The 20581-nt window shown below is 43.3% G+C and overlaps 1 protein-coding gene across 4 annotated transcripts in view; it reads right to left on the reverse strand.

The window, feature by feature from the left end:
• The window catches only part of CACNA2D3 (calcium voltage-gated channel auxiliary subunit alpha2delta 3), a 900680-nt gene that overhangs the window by 107444 nt on the left and 772655 nt on the right, over positions 1-20581 (reverse strand). The window lies entirely within an intron of this gene.

Here is a 20581-nt window from a genome sequence, read left to right on the forward strand (position 1 = left end):
TTAGGGTTGCTCTGCTTGAGCCTGGAGCTGGGCGAGTGGGCTTTGTTGCTGGTAGGCTTTCTTTTATCAAGCAGAACTGTCTCTGAATTCCAGGCAGGCTGTGCAAGGGAATGAAGCCATGCAAACTGTTCTTTCTTGCACAAAGCATCTTAATTATAATTATTGTCAGCACTTATGTCATTGCCTTGGGAGATGAAGAGGGAAGGAGGGAATACACTGCAATTTCACAGCATACACCAGTTTTCCCTAGAATGAGGAGGAGGGTTTCAGAGAGTAAAAGAGCAAGGCACAGAGTTCCCAGTAGATTAAAAGAGGCCTTTGTAGTGGCTGCATCTGTACATTAAAATAAATCTCTCCTAGCACTAAAATAACATCTACATTCATTTGGGCCGGTGCCACGTTCAGCATTGAAGAAATTTGACAAAACACTGCTTGAGCATGTTGAAGTTTGCCAGCTCACAACAACACAAGAAAGCTACCTCAGCCGCATGGAAATACTTCTCTCGGTTCCCTACTTTCACTTATGACTCCCATTTTCCGGCTGCACTTAAAAGAGAAAGACTGCCCTTTTTTCAGGTGCCAACCACTTAACGTGGCCCTGAAATGGGCAGCAAATTGCCACTGGAGGTGGTAAACTTCAAGAGGAATCTTTTTTTCTTTTCCCCTAAAGGAAAATACTAGAGAGGCTTCATGCATGATAAAGTCTTTAATAGCTAGAGAAACATTACTTGGGGTGGCCCTCAGGTAGACGAGACATGAATAAAGCCTCGTAAAAACAATTACTTCTACCCAGAGCACAGTACGGCGGATGAGCTTGGCGGGGGCCCTGTTTCCAAGAGAACTGCAGGCAAAAGAAATCTTCTATCTACGAACCATCCAACAGGATGGATTGTCTGGGGCAGAGACCACGGTTGCTTCTGTGGAGGGTGTCCCTTCAAAATCCATTCTGAATTTCTCTGAGACCCCAAACAAAACCACTGGGCCATTTTTTTCAGACTGCTTTTTGATGCTTTACAGCATACGGAGGCCTAAAATAAGGGGCCCATCCATTTGTTGAGAATGTTGCTAACAGATCCTGATCCCAGTGCAGTGGCACAGATGGGAAGATTTGCATAAATTTATAGCTGGAATGGTGGAGTGGACCATTGAACCCAACCTACTAATTACACAAATGAGTAACTGTAAGTCCAAAGAAGCTAGCAACTTGACTGAGATGATTCAGAGATGGCCCACACTGATTCTAACTCCAGCTGGGCTGGAATAACATAAAGCTGCTGCTTTTGCCAGCTGGAGATGTGTGTCCCTTTGGGGGTGAGGGGTTGCAGAGCCCCAATCCACTTACACACACCCACTCCCCTTTCCTTCAGGGACATGTCTTGCCTCCAATTTCAGTCCATATGGTTTACATAGGGATTGCTCCCCACCCCACAGACACAGGAATGCATCCTCCCCCCGACCCCTGCCACAGCGAACAGCATCCACCCAAGCTTTGCCAGTGAGAGCTAGCCCCAAGACTTTAGACTAAAACTTTTGGGAACGAGGGGCTTTTCTCCACTGAGCTTGCCAAGCTGATCAGATGTGTGCTGGAAGCACATGAGGAGGGTCTGCTTGAGAACAATACTGACACAAGGACAAGTGAAACAAGAGACTAAGAACCCTGGTGACTTCATCTGAGCCCTGGATACAACTCTACCTGAAGCCAAGTATGTTAGTTGCTCAGTCATGTCTGACTCTTTGTGACTCCATGGACTGATGCCCGCCAGGCTCCTCCTCTGTCCATGAGATTTCCCAGACAAGAATGCTGGAGTGGGTTGCCATTGCCTTCTCCAGGGGATGCAGCCAGACACAGCTTTCAATTTTCAGTTAAAAAAACAATGAGTTTCCACCCATCCCAACCAATCAAATAATCAACTTCTTTTAATTTACTAACGTTGCTTAATGTGATACTGAGTGTGATTTTTGCTGCTCGCAATGGATGGCAGTCTGACAAATACAGCTAGAGTCTAGCTTGTTGTGTCCTTCTGATGGGAGATGGGCAACTTATCTTCATGTACAGAGATCTAGCACATAAGCACCTCCATGTAGACAGATAAATACAATCACCAACATAGAGGGCAAATCTGTGACACCTATGCTACCGTTCCTGACTTCATGTCAAGAATAACTAATGAATCCTGCTACTCCTTCCTATGGAACCTCACCGGGCACCCAGTGAAACTCCCCAGGCAACCATGGCCACCATTTGAGTGGCGCCAGGTCAGCATGACCATGCTGGAGCTTGTAGTATAACCCTTACAGGAAAACATGGTCCCTTTTCACCGACCAGTTAAACAGTCAAAGTCCTTTAACTGCTCTCAGTAACCACACTGGATAATGAAGAAGGCAAAAACATGCATGCTCACTAAAGGCCTGGTTGCTAACTTTTCAGGAGTGCCCTTCTTCTCATGGACAAGTATCAAGAATCTTGCAGTTTTAAAACTCTGCCTCAGTTGATACAGTGAGAAAACCACTCAGGTTGTTGGGCACTGAGGAGGTCACCTGGAGTGGACCCTAGGCTCACACCATACCTAAGCTTTTCCAGGTAAAAAATTTCCTATCTTACCCCATCACCAGGACAATCAAAAGAAAAAGAAAAAAGTGGGCATGTGTGTCTGGAGCTGGGGAGGGTGGTGGTACAAACAGAATGACACGGTAACTTGAGGTCACAGGAAGGTCCAGGGTATTGACGGACGATATTCATCCATCAAGGGATGATACTTCAGTTGGCATCACCATCTCCTCCTTAGGAGGCTTGTCCTGCATTGAAGAAGAAAAGCTAAGTCTGCCTTTCCCAGAATCTCCCCCATGTGTGACTCTGGATTAGTGTTTGTCAACCAGAAAGTGAAAGCTCGGTTTAGAAGGCAGCGGAGAGACAGAGGCCAGGTGGCTTTGGAGGCAGTTGCAGGCAGATGTGCTGGAAGACGTGCAGTTTGAAGCAGCTCCCATGTGAATTCTTAGAGCCATCTGTATGGATGCTTCTTGACCCTTATCTCTCCACCCTTCAGCAATTATAAAAGCTTCTGATTCCCTGTATTCAAGTCCCTTGGACTACCTAGAGAAGCTTCTGATCCTAGGACCAAGTCCTAACTGATAGATGGAAGACTTTGTATTTTCACAGGGTACGTACAGTCAGACCTTGCACACTGCTGGGTCTCCACCACCTCCACACCGTGAGTAGGGTCCTTCCCCAGGGCACCAGACCATTTGGGCGATACTGAGCACTCAGGACACTAGGATCCATGCTGCTATCCCATAGACACAATATTCTCCTGCATATCTTTGGCAAAAATGTCCCAGTCCTACCCTGCACAGGCAGCCCAGGCTGACTTTGCAACTCCTTTCCTTTATCTCCATCCAGCAAGTCCCAGCTACAGCCTTCGGGGCTCCTTGTCTTCTGTCTCTTAGGTTTGTCTTAGCACTGCTTGGAAGATTAGTCCACCCCTTTCCTGTTCCTTCGGTCGACTGAAAAAATCAAGAGGCAATACAGAATAATGGTGGACTCAGGGTTAGAATTCAGTGTTTAACCTCCCTCGGCTTCATTGCAAAAGCTGGGAAGATAAAGTTGGATCAAGCACAGCATCTGGTGCATAGTGAGAACTCAAGAATCATTAGCTTTGCTGTGATAATAACCCCTAGAATGGAAGATCACTCTCCTTATGGGGCTCCAAAAAGGATTAACGGTGACCTATTTGCCAACCTTTTACTGTCCTCTCCCCAGCAACAGGTTCTCAGATCCACAAAGTCCCCTTTGAACTCTCTCCCTGTATCCCTCCCTCTCTCCCTCACTCTCACGGACTGATCCTATAACAAAACACTGAAATCCTGCTTGAATTGCCACTGCTTAGCGCAGGCAACAGCAAAGAGCTGCCTATTCCCTGCCTAAGGCTCTCCAGGTAACTCTAATCATCTTAAATGCTCTACGGTCACAGGCAGATTAATTTTTCACAATGCTTAACTATTTTTATCCATAGAGTATTACAATTACAGCTGAAGATCATTCACCCTAGAGCTCTGTTTCTTAGGAATAATCTCAGCTGGGGACTAAACAGTCCCAGGGAATTTTTTATAAACTGCATCTACTTCCAAAGCTGCATATCTTACCTTTTATCTGTTCCTTTGTTTCAAGTATTCAAGAAAGGATTGGATTCTTTTCATTCATCTGAGAGGACAGCAAAGTAAAGTGTTTTTTCAATGTTGGGCAGAACTCTTGAAGGGAGCCAGTTCCCTTACAGTCACATAGCTGTTGCCATTTTTTTTTTTGGTATTCTGGAGCAAGGTATCACTGCACGTGAACCTGCTATTCTGCTAAATTACACGTTTACTTTCTCTTATCCACTGTATGACTTATGTTCCTGCTGTCAATTGATCCTCACATTGCTTCTATCCCTTACATTGTCTCTACTTTCTTCTCTTCTGTACCCCTCTTCATTCACCAGTGAGCCTTAGAGTTATTAGAATATTCCCATTTCCCAAGTTGGCTGGGTCCCATTGATTGACCCAACAGTAAAGTCCATGGGTGGGGAAATTCTCAATCCTCATTTTAGTGCCTTGCTGCTAAATGAGAACGAAGGCCACACATAATTGTGGGGAGTCTTTAACATGAAAAAAGAAAGACAAAAATTAACAGAAAAAAATGAGTTTGAGTTAATAGCACAAATAGCAGGAAAAAAACAACTTTAGACAATATACTCCAAAAGATCAAAGAAGGCACTTTGTCCTTGGACCAACAACAAAAAAAGGCTGCTGTAAAAGAGGACTCTTGGAAGTTCAAAAGTGTCAAAATAAACATTTAAGAACAAGAAATAAAAAGATGGAAAAAGAAAAATATCTCAGAAAAATAAAGGAAACAAACAGACTTGGAAAATAATAAAAGAAGATTTCCTAGAACTGAAGAACATTAATTTCTAAATCTAAAGAGCTTACAAAATGCCCAGCACAATGAATGTGGTGGACCCACAGCATTGAGGTATTTCAGGATACTACAGACCCAGAGGACACTCAGAAAGTTTCTAGGATGAAGGCCGGGCAAACCTGGTCATATTAAAGGAATCAGAAAGGCATCAGGCTTTCTAACAATAACACTGGAAATCAAAAGAAAATGGAGCAATGCCTTCACAATTCTGAAGGAAAATCATCTCCAGTGCAGAATTTTATACCTAGCCACATGATAATTAGGGCTTTCCAGGTGGCTCAGTGGTAAAGAATCTGCCTGCCAACACAGGAGATGAGGGTTCAATCCCAGATGAGGAAGAGCTCCTGGAGTAGGAAATGGCAATCCACTCAGCAGTGGCCACAGGAAAAGGTCAATTTTCATTCCAATCCCAAAGAAGGGCAGTGCCAAAGAATGTTCAAACTACCACACAAATTGCATTCATTTCACATGCTAGCAAAGTAATGTTCAAAATTCTCCAAGCAAGGCTTCAGCACTACATGAACTGAGAACTCCTAGATGTCCAAGCTGGATTTAGAAAAGGCAGAGGAACCAGAAATCAAATTGCCAACATCTGTTACATCATCAGAAAAGCAAGACAATTCCAGAAAAGCATCTATTTCTTCTTCACTGACTATGCTAAAGCCTTTGACTATGTGGATCAAAACAAACTGTGGAAAATTCTTTAAAAGGTAGGAATACCAGACCACCTTATCTGCCTCCTGAGAAACCTGTAGGCAGGTAAAGTAGCAACAGTTACAACTGGACATAGAACAATGGACTGGTTCAAAATTGGGAAACGAGTATGTCAAACCTGTACACTGTCACCCTGCTTAAGTAACTTATATGCAGAGTACATCATGAGAAATTTTGAGCTGGATGAAGCTCAAGCTGGAATCAAGATTGCTGGGGGAAATATCAATAATTTCAGATATGCAGATGACACCACCCTTATGGCAGAAAGAGAAGAGTAGTTGAACTAAAGAGTCTCTTGATGAAAGTGAAGAGGAGAGTGAAAAAGCTGGCTTAAAACTCAACATTCAGAAACTAAGATCATGGCATCCAGTCCCATCACTTCATGGCAAACAGATGGGGAAATAATTAAAACAGTGAAAACCTTTATATTCTTAGGCTCCAAAATCATTGCAAACCGTGACTGCAGCCATGAAATTAAAAGACACTTGCTCTCTGGAAGAATAGCTATGACAAACCCAGACAGGGTATTAAAAAGCAGAGACATTACTCTACCAACAAAGGTCTGTATATTCAAAGCTATGGTTTTTCCAGTAGTCATGTATGGATGTGAGAGTTGGACCATACAGAAGGCTGAGCATCAAAGAATTGATGCTTTTGAACTGTGGTGTTGGAGAAGACTCTTGAGAGTCCCTTGGACTGCAAGGAGATCATACCAGTCAATCCTAAAGGAAATCAACCCTGAATATGCACTGAAAGGACTGATGCTGAATCTGAAGCTCCAATATTTTGGCCACCTGATGTGAAGAACTGACTCATTGGAAAAACTCTGACGGGAAAGACAGAAGGCAGGAAGAGAAGGGGACGACAGACGATAAGATGGTTGGATGGCATCACTGACTCAATGGACATGAGTCTGAGCAAGCTCCAGGAGATGGTGAAAGACAGGGAAGTCTGGCATGCTGCAGTCCATGGGGCTACAAGTCAGACAGGCCTGAGCAACTCAACAAGTACAACAACCAAGTCATAACAGGCATTTGAGAGATCTGATGAAGCACATGGGGGAGGAAGGAATAGGAATGGGTTGAAGGAAAACTAAGCAAATAAAAAGGCACAAGGATTTTTCAAAGCAAAGTATCACACAATAACAAATAAGAAATAGTAAAAAAGAAAATAGTAAAAAATAGTAAAAAAAGAAAACACACAATAGTAAAAAAGTCCAGAGCAAAGTATCACACAATAGCAAATAAGAAATAGTAAAAAAAGAAAATAGTAAAAAAAATAGGAAAAAAGAAAACACACAATAGCCTATGATTTAACCTTGTAAGCAACAAACATAGATGGGCCTAATAATATAATCACTAATTAATCTGAAACTCTGAGACAGCTTTGCAGCTGTGTTGGTGGAATAGTGAGAAGGCAAGAAGAGCTGGTGTAAGAAATACAAAGTACCTACTATTAAAGGAAGTAAATGGATCAGTTCAGTTCAGTCGCTCAGTTGTGTCTGACTCTTTGCCACCCCGTGGACTGCAGCACCCCAGGCTTCCCTGTCCATCACCAACTCCCAGAGCTGACTCGAACTCATGTCCATCGAGTCAGTGTTGCCATTCAACCATCTCATCTTCTGTCGTCCCCTTCTCCTCCCACCTTCAGTCTTTCCCAGAATAATATCTGATATTAAATAAAACTCAGTAATCTCAATTTGCTAGTGAGAGCTGCTAAGAGAGGTGGAAGCCATTGTCTCTAGGAAGTGGAACTAGAAGTTGGGACTGGAGGGGGAGTGGTGAGTCAAGGGCCAGCTCTTTCTCTTTATAAGCTTCTTTTCAGTAGTATTTAATTTTTAAAAACTGTGTTCATACATGACTTTGGTATAAAACCAAATTAATTAGAAATTGAAGTGAAATGTTAAGGGGAGTAAATAATCAGCAGATATAAGCTCCTGGCACAAGTCTCAGGTCTGACCTATTTTTATCATTATTTATTCCTCTCTGTGCCCAAATAAAAAGAGGTGTGGGACTTCCATGGTGGCCCAGTGGTTAAGAACCTGCCTGCCATTAAAGAGAACATGGGTTCAGTTCCTGGTCTGAGAAGATTCCGTATAACTTGGGTCAACTACTGAGCCCACACAAGGCAACTACTGAAACTCAAGTGCTCTAGAACCTGTGCTCCACAACAAGAGAAACCACAGCAGAGAGAGTCCCAAGCGTGGCAACTGGAGAGTAGTCCCAGATCACTGTACCTAGGCAAAGCCTGGGCACAGGAACAAAGACCCAGTGCAGCCAAGATAAATAAATACAAAGGTTTTACTCTTAAAAAAAATAAGAGGTGTGTACATCTGGAAGGCAGAAGTGCTCTGGGAGGTGGATGGGAGAACATAGGGAGCAGTCAGTCCCTGCACCTTAGGTCAGCGTTAGAATCTTGGAGCTTTGTCTGACTCTGCTTAGCACGTGTCTGTCCAGAGAGTAAGCCTCAGACACATTATAACCTCAGAACCCATGCCCCACACATCAGGGGACTACACTGATATTGGATATATAGACATCACATGTTCAGGGGTGCATTTGCATGTTACTGCCTGGTCACATGAAAAGAGCCTTCCCACAGATGCGCTAGAATGCCAAGCTAAGGTACAAATGATTGCTAGGCTCTTGTTAACAATCAGATGGTAAACCCCATTTGAAGTTCATACATGACCGAGGACATATTTTTTGAGAAGAAAACAGATCCCACCAATGCCACTTGTGATTGTCTCGAGGTGGAACGACTTCCAAATAAATCAAATAGGTTTGCTGAGAGACAGCTGTCTTTGCCATGGCACCAGACTGAAGTTTATCCCATGGTAAGCAGTTTCCATTTTTACTACAGCCCAAACAGGTGCAAACTGAGCTGTGGAAGCCTGTGGTGGGGAGGCCAGGGCATGTCCTTGAAGTTTCTGCCCGGGGTCCCATGGACACTTAACCCTTAGCATGAGGTCCTTCCTTCTAGATATCAAAGCCATTCATTTGAAGCTGAATCATTAAAATTCAGTTAGAACAGATCTTCTACCAAGATGCCATTAGTGGGAAGAAATTACCTTAATAAAATCTAGTCTCCTAAAGGCTCACAAGTGGTTAAACATTATGAGTTATCTCCTTTGTCACAAAACACGATGAAAACAATATGCAGTGTTGTGTGGGGAGCAATGATACATATTAAAAACTCCAAATGTCATCAAGACTTTATTTACTGCTCCCCCACATAATCCCAGCATTAAAAGAGTGATGAACAATGAATGAAGAGGGGAAAAATCCGACAGACAAAAACAGCTCTGAACGCTCTCTATCCCTGCACCAGTAGTAGTCTGAAAATAATGGCCATCAGGATCCGTATGTTTTCTGCATGTGTAAGAACACTCCTGCACAGGGGGCTTACTTCATAACTGAGATTCTTTTTCATTTAATTCAGTCATATTAGATTATGGGGCTGATTATGATCATATCCACAAATCAGTGTTTTAACAGAGTTTCCATGGAAACACTATATGCCCCTGTTTTTTAACTTTTTGGACAAGGCTTTGCCTGTTTAACAACTTGAACAAGTTTGACGAGGACAACATGTTTTGTTTAAGTTACATTAACTGGGGCCAATATTTCCTAATTGCATTACCAGGAGAAACATTCACAGCATTACTCGTACCATGGAAAACCTCCCCTAGTCTCAGCGTTCGATTTGCTTTAATCACAGGAGAACAGGAAACATACCAGGATCGCCTTGTCTTATCAAGTTTTAAATGTGTTAACTGGTTTTAAATCTATGAAATAATCTCCCTTATTAAATGACAAAGTTAGTCTTGTTAAGAGGATCGGCATTTATGGCTATATCCATCAATTTTGAAAAATGCAAACATATTAGCTCTCTGCTAGAGAGCTGATCTCATTGTGCATAAATGCATACCCTTATTTGCATATGGTTTCAGAAAAATTTCATTCTCCCAAAAATGCACACCCCCTAAAATGGTGAAAACATAATAATATCAAACAGAATATACGCAAAAGTGATGTGCAGAAAACAAGAACTTTTCACAAAAGCATCTTTTTTGGTCTTTTTAGGTATTTACACTCACACAACCAGAGACGTTTACTTCTAGCAGTCCACAATTTGTGTGTAGCCTGTAGCAAAGTTTTTGAAAATGCTGTGCTATATAAAGATATGGGGGAAGGGAGCTTTACAGACTAAAGTCAGAGTTCACCCTGACAGCATATAAAACATGTGGCCTGAAGCTCTGTGAGATGTCTGCGTCTGAAATGCTGGTGGAGCTTAATAAAATATCAGGGAGGAATAGTTTAATTTTATAGCAATAGGCACCGAAGCAGTAATTTGAGTGGGGCAAACTGTATTTTAATACATCAAATATACTATACTACAGGGAAGTCGAATATATTTTTAAAAGACAAATGTTCCCTATTAGAATTACTTGACTTGAAAACTTTTCTTTCTGAAGGAGGGTAAGTAGAAAATAGTCCTAGTCTCCCCCAAGAGCTACCTGTCTTACTTTTTCAACTCTGGACACATCTCAGAAGTTAGCTGATCTGTTTCCAAGTGAACACCTTTTATTCGGGGTGTGGAGTTGCAGATGGACGCTGTAAACCACAGTGCTGAGTGTGTGGTTCCTTCTTGACCCTGGAAAGCCAGCTGTCCAGTGGTACAGTGGTCAGGTCCCCTTCACCCTCTCTGTGCTCTTTCTGATCTGAGTCCCAGTATCCTCTCTTCTGTATGACGACTGAGAATCCCTCAGTGTGAAGGCAGGCTGTGCTCCTCTGTGAGTCTGGATGTTTTAAAGCCAGCATGGCCCAGGAGATTTGTTCATGTGGCTGCCTAAACCATTGCCTGGTGGAGGAGCAGGAATAAGCCCATGAAATGCCATGCTTTTCTTGCTACCGGTCTAGAGATCAAAGACAGTTCTCCCCTTCCTGCCCAGTGATGAAGAGAGGGCGGGACTGTGGGGGCGGCTGCTGAACAGTGGAGCAGCCATGACAAATACGGCTGAGATCTGTCTGATAGCACGGTCCTGGGGATGGACCAGATTAGCACTAGCTCCATGCACAAAGTGCCCTGTTTTCTTCACCTCCGGCCCCAGGATGCTTTCCCAGCCCAAAGCTAGAGCAGACAGACTGGCCTCTTCTCTTGGTGGCCCTTGGCCCCAAGAAGCAATGGGCAGTAGGGAACCACAAGGGCAGAGGTCTTGCTGGGTTGGGGTGAGCAGATTATTTCTACCAAGTCCGTTGTGTCTGAGCTATGACTCTTTTAGGACCCTTCATTTGCTGATGAAGGGTAAGGGGCTGGGAAGAATGCAATTCTTTAAAGGCTTTAAAAAAAAAAAAAAAAAAGAATTAAAAGGCTTTAAAATCAGGCAATGCAGGCTCAAGTCCCCACTCGATTACTCACATACTTATCTCTGATGAGTGATTCACCCTTGCTAAGATTCAGGTTTTCATTCAGTAAGATGCAGATGATAATAGTTTCACTCCTGGAATGGAGGAGGAATTCACGATGGTTTCCAGGTAAAGTACCCTGCGCCTGTGACTTTCTGAGTCTTCTATGAGTTTTAGATGTTTCAATTCAGCTCTGAGAATTTAGGGACTTACTGGGTCAGTCAGAGCAACCTCACTTCTAGACAGAGGAAGAACGAAACACAGAAGCAGCTGCTGATTTAAGTGTTCTGTCACCTAACGTGATAGAAAACACTGAGAAATTACAGTCACAGTTTCCTCTTGGTCCGTTTGTTGTCTGACCTTTGTTACCCTTTCGGATGACTTCTTTAGGACCAGGTACGTCATTTTCTTGGGCACGGGACCTTCTGTGCTGGGAAAGTCTCAGCAAGATAACCCACATGAGCCCAGTCTGACCTGCCACTCCCCCAGACACTTGGCAATCACAGGGAGCTCTACCTTGGGACCACCTACATACTCAAATGGAGAAACAAAAAATGCCTGTGCCATCCCCTGGCTCAGTCATATTTCTGGTGCACACCAGAAGTTTCTGTGCAAATGCACAGAACACAGCCTAACTTTTGTTGAAGTATGCCCTAATATTTTGTCTTGAGAGATAAAATATTTTGAAGTCTCTTTTAAAAAATAAAGAACTTATTTTTATCACTGTAGAAAAATTGTTGTATTCACAAAGTCAAGAAGAAAATGTCAAATTTACAGCAAGATGTAGAAGCTGGGTAGGTGGGCCCAGTTAGTAACTTCCTACGGGGTGATTCAAATTCTCCCCTCAGCAAACTGGCCCTTGACTTTGGATTCCACACTTATCAGTCACTTCTGCACACACAAGGCTCTGCTTCAGAAACAGTGACTAGGATTATGTTCCCAGGATGCCACTGGTTGTCTGCTGTTTGTTCTCTGTTTCGACCACTGGGCTGGAAAGGATTTTGAGGCCACGCTGGGCTCCACGGCTTTGCTGGGTGGGACCCCACCTGGGCCCACAGATGTTAGTTGCCTCAAGTACCTATTTGCCACCCCTGGACTGCTGGCTCTCATGTCCACTTTACTCAGGAGGGAAAGTCCTGTCCCACTAGCGTGGCTTCAGCACCCTAGCAGGGCCAACTCTTCCTCGACTACTTGTGTGTGTAGCTGACGGCTCCATGCTGCAGCCCCTCAGACACGCGTGGGATGGATTCACCCACAACCACAATGTGTAAGTAAAAGATTAGGATTTGATACACATGTGCTGAGATTTCACCGCACTTGTGAAACTGCAGTCCTCTCTACCTCTTCCCAGAAGCACATGAAGGACAGCAGGAGGCATCTCTCCAGTCACAGAGAGAGGTGGATTAGACAAAGCACACAGCCTGTGAAGTGACAGCACCTCCCAACGTATGTTACAGGGCTCAGGGCTCAGTGCACAGCTCAAATCCCAACCCCAACTTCAGAAAGCACCATTCTTGCAAAGGGGTGTGTGGAGGGCAGGGAGAGAGAGCTTCTCAATATCAATACCACAGCTATAATGGGAGATGGGGGCCTGGGGGGCCACCAGCCTCTTCACCTCTTCTCCAGCACTGGCTTGCCTGAGTTTCCCCTCACCCTCTGTGCTGAGCCACACTAGGACCCCAGTAGCTCCTAGACGGCTCCTTTGGGCTATCTGTCTGACCTGTTAGCTTTACATGTGACTTTACCTTGTCACCCCTTCTCTTTCTTTTTCAGTAAAAGTCTAGCCCACCCTTCAGATCTCAGCTGGTTAAAACATCCATAGGAACGGCTGCCCCAACCTCCAAAGTCAGGTACCCTGATGGTATTCCCTTGCAATACCATGTACCTCCTCTTCCTAGCACTTTCATATATTTGAAAATATGTGTATTTCCCTGTGAGACTGTAGGGTCCATCTGGATTGTAGGACTATTTATTTTTCTGTCTTATTTTCATGTCCATAATATCCTCAAACACAGAGATTGACAGGTAATGAACACTCAATAGATGTCTCCTTAATAAATAAATAATATATAATGAAATTTACAGTGGACTTTCAGAGATGAGATACAGGGCACAGTGAGAGTCCCTCTAACATACTCTGTTTTTGTAAAAGGGTGATTTTACCTCAGGAAAATTTGAAGTGCCAAGAAGTAAAGCAAGTCCAGTCTCTAAGAAATAAGCACCTACATTGCCCATTCTCAGTAACGTCCCAGTAGATTTACCCATCTCAGCTCTTCATCACACACAGCAGCAGCATGCAGCTGTATCTCCAAATGCCTTTGTGGTAGGAGCAACTTGGGGCCATGGATAGAAACTTATAAACATCAGCTATAGCAGTGGAGAGCAGTACACTGAGTTTATTTTCTCCTTGGCCCTAATTAGAATCACAAATGAAATGCTGACAACACATGAAGGAGCCTGCTTGTTGAACACAAATGTTTCCACTCCTATCAACCTCGAAACTCTGATAGTCATGCTTCATGATGAAAGCTAAACAGCCCTGGGGAGATGACTGCATGTTTTCTCTAATTACACAAGGATGGGGAAAAGGGCCTCCTGTTGAGGACAGACTGACTAGAGGAAAGATTGGTAGGTATACCTTAAAAAAATAACAACACATAGTAGGTAACCCAATATGGGCTTCCTGGATGAAATGAAAGGATGAGACCACTACTGTGGCACCAGAATGGGAAATTACTATAAAAACTGACTATTATAAACATGGCTGGCTGCTGCATCAAAGTCAACGCAGGCCCTTTATTTTGTTAACAAAAGTCCCACATGAAGGTTGTAGTCACACGACATCAACAACCAACTTTCTTTTGTTTGTTGAACTATTTTGATGACAAGCAGAGATACGCAGAGCACAAATTCACTTAGATTGCAAATGATTCCAGGCAAATACACACACACACATAGATGCATGCTTTATAACTCTAAAAGATGGTGAATGCTGTCACACAAGCAAAATGCACCTTTGCATTTAACTTGCTTATTTTTGGCCCAAACAGATTAGTGCAAGTAGATACAGCTTACGTGCCTAGTTGATCCATGTCATACAGACACAGTAATAGAAAATGTATTGCTATGTGCAAGGGCAATTTTTATTATGATTCTTGCATAAAAATAATATTTAACCCTCCCTGCAAATCTTCCAGTTGGGTTCCTTTGTACAGATGATGAAATTGAAGATCACAGAAATTAAATAACTCACTCATGGTCACAGAGCCAGTAAATGTAGAAGGTAGTATTTGAATCTAGATGGTTTCACTCCAGATTCCATGCTTTTAATAGGGATGCCAGAATGAAATGATGGGACAGATGAAGGCTGGAATAATGAAAAAGATTCCTAAAGTTTGGAATCTTTAACTGGTGAGTTACAATCCTGCCTGAAACAACTGTGTTTTCCAGAACATTTTCAAGCCAACATAGAGCAAACTGTTTTAAAGAGAAAACAGCAAGAAACACTGATTCATTATTTCATCATAATATACATACACTAAACACTAACTTGAAAATATGAAGAACAGACTGTCATCTATTTCAGAAACTGGATTATTACGTTATAATAAAAGTACAAGAGCAAATAAAAATTTACCAAGAAGAGCTGCACAAAACACTCATTTTATGTGTAACATAAGTAAACAATCAAACAAGAACATAAATTTGATTCCAATTTATATTCTTGGGGCAGGGACAAAAGTAGCCAATCAAAAGATTTAAGTAAAACAATGTGTCAGTGTGAGGCCTTGGCCAGGCTTCCCAAGCTGCCATATTTCTTGATCCTTTTGTTTCTTTCACTAGCTTTGTATCAACCAGCATCTGCCTATGTTTATTTCACCAGCTGCATGAGCTCGCTAATTACTTTTAATCATACTTATCTGAAATGCATCTTTATCTTCACATACATCCTGTATGCAGGCAAACCAAGTGCTGGGTGGCTGAGGTTGGGAAGACAATGGGATGGAGAGTCTGTACTTCCTCTAACCTTGACAGAGCGGATGGACCAAAAAAAAGCAGCATCTAAGTCTGTCTCTGCTATTAGCCGAAGGACTTATAAGACCTGGTTCTAAGACAACTGGGCAGTGTCAGTGTCCAAGCAAGTCATATGCAATCTTTACAAAGGTATAACAGGTGCAAGGTGATGAGATGATCAGCACTGCTTTTGATAGAGTAAGTAAAAATTGCAAAACACCCTCCAAACTGCTAAGTCTTTTGAAGACCAAAAGTCAGCCTGCTATGTCTTTTCCAGTTCCCATGGCCCTAGCTCAGACCCAGGCTCACTAGAGAAGTGGATGCGGAGAGGTAGTCTCGTGCATTTTGGCCTCTCTCTGTCTTCCTGAGCTTTAGGGAAGTTGGAGGTACACATTTCATATTCACTACTCCTCTGATTTTATCAATCATCTCAAGGCCAGAAGAAAGGAATTTAAACTCTATACATAGTCATATAAAGTAAACTGAATGCCCCTAGGTAGTCCTTGAACCTAAATTTTTAACTTATCCAAAAGGCAAGAAAGAATGAGGAGGTACACACATCTTTCCCACTTTTGTACTAGAGAAACCATATGGTAGCCTTGATTCTCCACTGAATGGCTCAAATGAAAACCGTATTTTTATCTTCTGAGTTAGTTAGAGCTTCCAGATGATAAAATTTGTAGCTTACCATAAAAAAGAATGGATTACATTTTAAAAAAAGATCTTAAGACATAAAATACATAAAACGATAGGTTCCCTGAATATTTTACTCAATATAGATGCTCACAATCCATGTGTTCACAATAAATACTCTGGAGACTTTGAGCAAGTTGTTTAACTTTTCTGTGCCTTAGTTTTGTCATTCATTCATTTATTCAGTATTAATTTAATATGCATACTACACAGTACTAGAGAAACTAAGGGAAGAAACAAAAGCCATCTTAAGCTTATAGACTAATGAGTTATTGTCACCTGTAGGTGACAGAATACAAATAAAATGTGGAGACTACTTATGCTCTTCAACATCTGTGAGTCCTCTTCTTACAAAACACACAGCTACATTATATTCCTCAACATCCTTTGCTATTAGATATGATCATGTGATTTTATTCTGCCCATGGAATTCTCTAGGCCAGAATATCGGAGTGGGTAGCCTTTCCCTTCTCCAGGGGATCTTCCCAAGCCAGGGATTGAACCCAGGTCTCCCACATTGCAGGCGGGTTCTTTACCAGCTGAGCCACATGGGAAGCCCAAGAATACTGGAGTGGGTAGCTTATCCCTTCTCCAGCATATCTTCCTCACCCAGGAATTGAACCAGGGTCTCCTGCATTGCAGGTGAATTCTTTACCAACTGAGCTATCAGGGAAGCCCCTTATTCTGCCCAGTGGAGTATAAATGCACTGATAAGTACCATTTCCAGGCCTGGCCAATGTCTGGTCCTCGTCTTCTTTCATCAGTCAGCTGATGGACAGAACTCTGAGAACTAAGAGGAAGGTATAGTGGCAAGATAGAAGAAACCTGAGTCCCTGAGTGGCTGAATGGGTATCTGGCCCCTGTCAACCTGACCTAGACTGTGATAAGAACAACAAATGAGTAGTTGTGTTGAGCCACTGAGATCTGGAGGTTTACTTGTTACAGCAATTATTACATTAACAATTCATAAATTACCTATTATAAATCCTTACCAATATATGGCCCGCTGTAAGCACTAAATAAATGATATGATCATCATTTAAAATGTATATTCCTAATTCTCTTGTTGTATGTTTCATAAGACCAAAAAGAAAAAGAGAAACAAAGAAGGAAGGGTTAGGAAGGGAGGGAGGGAGGAAGCACAAAATAATACTGAGGTCTTTTTAAAAGCTCTGCAAAAATTTTATACCTAGGTGTAATTTGGTCATCCACAACCCTAGGGAAGTATTTTCCAAGTACCAAACCTCTCTTAATTATTAAATGAAATTTCTGCGTGGATCTGTGGTGCCAAGGGCCTCGTCCAGGCTATCCTGAGCTGCAGCTGTCCCTTGGCTTGGCTGCCTCGCCCACACTGGAGCCCCACAGCACCTGCTTTGGATGGGGCTCACTGACAGGGAATGGGGGGGCACTTTGCCAAGATTTTACCAAAGCAGACATTAAAACTGGGAGAAATGCTCCTATGAGTTATAAGGTCTGGTCACATGTGGTGATCATTTGGCAGAGAAAGACAGGTGTCACTTTGGAGCTAATCTTCCTGGAGTGAGAGGAAGTAAACTCTAAGGATGCTCTGTTTACACACATAATACAGCTAGTTACTGGGGGATAAGCCATCTCAAACATGCCAGTAAACAAAGCGAACCTCTCCTTGCTATTTAACAAAAGTCAGCTTTTTTTTTTTTTTTTTTTGACTGCGGTTCTGCATTGCTGGAAGGTCTTTACTTGCTGGGAGTGGGGCCTACCGTCTAGTAGAGGTGAGTGGGCCTTTCACGGTGGTGAAAGCATGGCTCTAGGGCTTTGTGGAGCATGGGCTCCAGGGCACGCGGGCTTCAGTAGCTGCAGTGCTTGGGCTTAGTTGTTGCGGCTCCCGGGCTCTAGAGCACAGGCTCAGTAGTTGTGGCACATGGGCTTAGCTGCTCTGCAGCATGTGGGATATTCCCAGACCTGGGATCGAACTCATGTATCCTGCATTGGCAGGCAGATTCTGTGCCACTGAGCTACCAGGGAAGCCAAAGTCAGCTCTTCTCCTTTGCATTTTGAAAATTACAGCTGTACTACGTGGCTGTTGTAGCAAGTTGAATATGCAGAGGTAAAAAGAGAAAAAAATTTTTCTTCTCTTTCTTCTTGAATCACCCTGTCCCCTAGATAATCAGTACTATCAATATAGTGTCTATCCATCCCCTACTTACTCAATCTTCAGACAAATCAATGCACATTTTTAGAGTTAATCTTCCCACCTCTCACATTTGTTGTTGTTGTCATTTCAACATAAATGGGACTATACAATGTGCATTCTTATTCAAATTGCTTTATTTAACCTAACAATTTATTATGAACATCCTCCTAGGTGGCTATATTTAGCTCTAACTTATTCTTTTAAAATAGCTGAACAATATCACCTCGGAAAAAGAGCTATTACACATTTGCTGGATTTTAAGACATCATCCATTTTGTGCTATGCTAAGTCTCTTCAACCATGCCTGACTCTTTGTTACCTCAGGGACACTGTAGCCCACCAGGCTCCCCTGTCCCTGGGATTCTCCAGGCAAGAACACTGGAGTGGGTTGGCATTTCCTTCTCCAGGCGATGGTCCCGACCCAGGTTATCAAACTCGCATCTCTTATGTCTCCTCTTTACCACTAGCTCCATGCCACATCCATTTTAAACGTTAATGTTTTTTGGAGGAAGGTGAAATGTTAAACAGACCAATTTATATGAGGAAATTTTCTCACTTAAAACAAGCAAAAAAATATAGGGAAACATTCTGACTTAAAATGAGCAAAAAAATATAGGGAAGCACTCTCACTCAAAATGGACAAAAGTGTGTAGGAAATATATTTATATAAAAATATACAGAAACTAGGAAGTTCTTGAAATTGCAGTGTGATAGTAGCCACCATATTCCTTTGAGAGTGTGTCTGAAGCAAGTTCTGTGCAGAGAACCGGGCTCTCGACTAGATCCTGGTACCGGGAGCCCCTCAGAGTGCCTGGCCTCACCCGACCTGTGAGTCTTTTGCACACACAGCTGTCTTACCACGTTTCTGGGCTGACTTAGGGAGGGAGGGACAGAAGTCACTGCAGGCACTAGCATGCCTATCACACAGCCTCTCTGTGTTCTCTGGGCTGAGGCCAGGTGGCATAAACACTCAGCCTCTGCATCCACAGCCCTTCTAGGTCCAGGAGCCCCTTCCACTCCAAGTGTGCACTGCCATTTTGAATCGCCGTTAAGAGTCAGCAGGAGTAAAACTGAACCAAAGAGCTCCTTTGGGCAATAGGCCACAGCTCCCAGGAACCCATCAGTTGTGGGGGTTTACCGTGTGTTCCCAGGGCATTCACATATATGAGCTGGGAGCAGTGAGTCAAGACCCTTTGAGGTCTGCCAAGACATACTACTTTACAGGAGACACCGCTTCTGATTATCTGCTCTACCAGACCTGTGCTGTGAATGCAGCCCTTGATCCTCTCTGCATCCTGTGAGGCTGGCATTCCACAAATGAGGAAGCTGAGGCTCAGAGAAAGTGAACGATTTGCCTAAGATCATACAACCTGAGAGTACAAGCACCATGAAAGTGTGCTTCCTCATTGAGCCACACAGGCTGGCTCTAAGGTACGGTCAACTGCCCACCGTTTTCCTGGAAGTGTCCCGGCCCCTTATACCCAACTACGCCATCAATGGATACATTGTTTTCAGACCTCTGAGTCCATGAGACTTGGACCCTAGCTGGGCTCTGCAGGACACCAAATAGATCTGCTGCAACCCAAAGAGACACCCAAATTCTTTATCTGTCCAAGCTCCCCATAAGTCTGTAAGTACAAAGCCTTTCAACCCCACTCAAGCATTCTACCAGAATGACAAAGTTTTGACATAAGAGGGCGCTAAAGATCCTCCTCCTCAGCCCTCTCATTGTACAGACAAGGAAATGGTGGTGGATATGCCCAGCGGGGTGGTGGCAGTGGGAGTAGGTGACAGCTAGCTGCGGTGGAGCAGTGACAGTAGTGGCTAGACAGTGGGACAGAGCAGGGTTTCACCACTATAGCCTGTGGGTCCATCCAGTCCTCCACCTGTTTTGTTTTTGTTAATAGTTTTCCTGGGGCTCGGGCACACCATTTGTTTCCAGATTGTTTGTGGTTGGTTCATGCTATAACCTCAGAGTAGTTGCAACAGACACTGCATGATGATAATGTCTTAAATATTTACCATCAGCGCTTAACAAAAAAGTTTGCTGGCCCCTGGGAAAGACAGAAGCACACAGCTTGTAAGTTATTAGAAGCTGTCTAGTTCTTAGAATGATTGTTAGGTTCACAGGTGTTTGTTGTATTATGACCCACTGGTGACTGACTGCCCCACACAGGCCACTGACAGTCCTGTATCGTACAGGAATAGTTATTAAATCCTGTGCGCCTGAAAGTAGACAGGGGAAAAGGAGAAAGAAAGGAACCCTTTAGTCCTTATGAAGATTTAAAGGCCTCTTTATTGCCTATGCTTGACTTGACTGCATTGCTTTTCAGATGCTCAAAGAATGTTGGAGAGAAGGACTAAAGATGACAGACTGAATGAAGCAGATTTTCAGGAAGGAGGCAAGATGAGTATCTTAGGCTCCAGGAGGCTGGAAGGAGCTTGTCCAAAGGAGCAATGGGATCCCAAACAGCAGGCCATTAAGGATAGTCTCAATCCAGTTTTTCACTTCATTCCCAAGGGTCCTCTTCCCTCGGTACCACCAGAGTGGCATGAGGGGCCAGGCCTCCAGGACTTTTGTCAGGGCCCGCCTCCTGCCTCCTGAGTCAAGGGCGAGTTGAATGCTAG

The sequence above is a fragment of the Bos grunniens genome, chromosome 22 (genome assembly GCF_055505025.1).
Source record: "Bos grunniens cultivar Pamir isolate PY7600 chromosome 22, Bosgru_T2T1.0, whole genome shotgun sequence".
NCBI lineage: Eukaryota > Metazoa > Chordata > Mammalia > Artiodactyla > Bovidae > Bos > Bos grunniens.